Raw genomic sequence first — 3481 nt, 5'->3', positions numbered from 1 at the left:
TTCGATGGTAAGTGAGCTACTGGAACAAAACATTGATGGACAAGGCTGGACAACATGGTTCTAATGGAATGCTACTACAGCACCAAGACCAATGAAAGAGACTCTATGAAGCACGTAAGGGAACTATAGATGAGGAAAAGGTCTCTATCCACATTCAGAGACAAGCAATTAGTCACCTAGAACTCAAACACTGTGAATCAATGCATCCTATCACAGCTGGAGACGAATTAAATGAAGGGGTAAATGTACCTATCCAGATAGCACAACTACCGCATCTGAGAAAGAATGGTAAGAATGCAAATGGAATTCAGGAGTTAAAGCCAAAGTGAAATGTATTTATATGTCGCTTTTTACAAAAGTTGTTGTCACAAAGTAGCTTCACACATGTCCAGGTCCAACCTCCCAGCGAACAAGCCAAGGATGACAGTGGAAAGGAAAAACTCCCTAGAGAATGAGGAACTTTGAGAGGAACCAAGACTCTTCTCGGCCACCTGTGTAGTCTCCCCTGACTTAGTGGCAAGAAACCATCAGGCAGTCTACTAGCAGATACTTTGTTAATGTTACCTTGCATTAGCATATGATGCAGCTAGCTACCTTTATCAATAATATTCTACCACAGTGCAGAACAAATAATAATAATATTCCCTATCTTACATGGTGTCAAGTGTGCTTACAGAAGCGGATTCAAAAGCAGTTTCGGTGATAATAAAGGTGTAACGATAACACAGTCAAACAATTCAGAGATATAATCCAAAAAGTCAGAAATGGAGAGCAGAAATATTGTTAACAAAACAAAGACGGGATTAGGCAACACAGACAGAGCCAAAGAGAAAGAAGGGTTAGGTTGGCAATAGGTGTCAGGACAGAAAGGCAAAAATACAAACTGCTTAGAACAGGCACAAAAATACTCAGTGAGACTTCATGCAGATTATGTGGGGTTTAAATACACTGATGGATTAGGGTAATGGAAGTCAGGTGCAGTCAATAATCAGGGGAAGTAGCTCTAATGATCGAGTGGGAGGATCATGGGATATGGAGTTTATGGACGCAGTAACAGGAGAGGCAGGAGGATCAGACGTGACACATGGAAGCTATAACCTATGAGCATGTGATGGTGACAGAGCTGAGGTAGGACGTATTTGCTGGGTTTAACAAGGTTTGTTGATGGAAACAGAGAAACTGAATCAGACTTCACAGGGAGAACAAAATAAAACAAAGCACACAAAACGAAACATGGCGATAACAACAACAACAACTGCACTGATAACAACACAAACGATAGTGACAACTACAATGGTGACAACATTAACAATCACAATGACCAAAAAAACAGAGAGGAGAAGATGGGATATAAATATACGAGAAAACCATGAGACAAAGGGGAAATCAATAAATGGTGGGGCCATACAAAACACAAGATAAGGGTGGAAACAGAAATGAAGTAAAAGGAAAAGCAAAACCACATGACACTTAGTGCCATGGGATCCACAGGGTTATAGAGGGGAAACCGCAGCACATTACTTTGGAGGTATCTTAGCACCTGATGGTTACCATAGGTTTTATTACATGCTTGGAATGGGACACAATGTCCCTTTAATATAGGCTACAATAAAAACAGGAATTGTCATAGGATGTTAGCCTGAGAGATGCCACAAGCAAACATCTTTGGTTCAGATATCATCCTTCCCTCAGCCGACATATGGACCATTCAAATAAGATTTCTACATTGAATTACTGTTAAAACAGTAAAATAAATGGTTTGTGACCTAAACAAATTGTTTTTACTGGCTTTTAATATTCCGAGAAACGTATTCTGACAGCTCTTACTAAATTAAAAAAGTTGCCAGGGCATTTCCTGTAGTGGTCAAAGTGGTAACTGCTTGAATGGCAGTGACTGTGATCAGTGTATTGTTGAGTAACTGGGCATGGAATTCACATGTAGTGTGTTTACTGTATACAGAGAATGTCTAATATGGTCTTCTTATAGATTGTAGTGGCAGTTGTTCCTACATGAAAACCTCACATAGGGCTCCCTCACCTCTAATTATGATCATTATAGTCTCAGGTTTCATTAAAGTGTGAAAACATATGCTATGTAGAGTTATAGCACTGGGTATGTAGTATACCATTATAAATTTCATTAAATTAGGGTTTCTACAATCCAAATACTGCACTACATAAAAAATACAGAGCATTTTATTTCAGTCATCAAACAGTATAAGAACTGGGTTACTGTAACGAAGGGAGGCTTGGCAGGATGCAAAGACGAGCCGTCTGACAAACAGCAACGCAGGGATACCGCTAGGTCAAACACTGACAACATTCACGTTTAAACAAAAGACTTATATCCTCGCACACTAACAACACAACGAGGAGCAGTTGTGAAACACCGGGAGGGCGTGGCCATACGGACAAACGAACACACACACACACACACACACACACACACACACACAGGGAGACGTTTGGGAAGAGGGGCCGTACCGTGACAGTTAACACGATTATTAATTGGCTGATTGTGAGAGGAATTAAGGGGTGAGGCCCAAAGTTTACACTTACTTTGGTAAATATGCGGAAAAAAACCTTTCATAGGCATGTGGCCTATTGCGATGGAAAACAAAAGACATAGTAAACATTGCCTTTTTATTTTTGTTTTGACATGTATTTCATGAAATAGCCAAAAGCCAAGCTGGATGTTTTATTTTGCTTATTATTTAATCGCAGTTATGGGGCATGAAATACCACGCTGATGAAGTAAATGAAAAACAAAAAACCTGTTTTAATTTTTTATTTGTCATAAATACTGGTATCGGCAATTATTCCGAAACTGTAGCTATTTTATTTCAGCTTTCATTTTGGAAGGATATTTGCATGGAACATTTGTATGGGAAAATACATGGAAAATGAGGGTATGCATTTCATTTGATTGTTTTAATTACAAAACATTTCTGTCCAGATTTCGATCCCGTGAGACCGGCACTATAAATTTGTTTTGCACTTTTTAAAAACTCCTTCTTTTTCAGTTCGTAATCTACATGTCATTTTCGACCGCACACTTTCTTTTTCGGAAACATGTAAACACAACTAAAACTATATCTTTCCCCTTTGCAAGGTTACTCGCCTCTATTCATCCATCAGTCTTCAGGGTGCAGAAATACTCATTCATGCTTTCGTTATCTCTCACGAGATAACTCTTAATAAACTGAAGTATATCCAGAATCTAGAAGCTCGGCTACTTACACATATCACCCCAGTACTCTGTCAGTTAGAAGTCTGCATGTATCACCCCAGCACTCTGTCAGTTACTTTGCCTTCCCATGGCAACTTGTGTTAAAACTCTTTATCATTGCATATAAAGCACTAGTTGGACTTTCCCCTCTCTACTTCTCTTAACTCCTTCATCCATATGTACTGTTCTGCTCTCTTAGCTCTGCTGACTCAGGTTTACTGTTTACATCTCACATACAACTGTCATCTATGG

The sequence above is a fragment of the Electrophorus electricus genome, chromosome 6, assembly GCF_041902795.1.
Source record: "Electrophorus electricus isolate QZ-2024a chromosome 6, ASM4190279v1, whole genome shotgun sequence".
NCBI lineage: Eukaryota > Metazoa > Chordata > Actinopteri > Gymnotiformes > Gymnotidae > Electrophorus > Electrophorus electricus.
Note: the sequence above shows the minus strand (reverse complement) of the source record.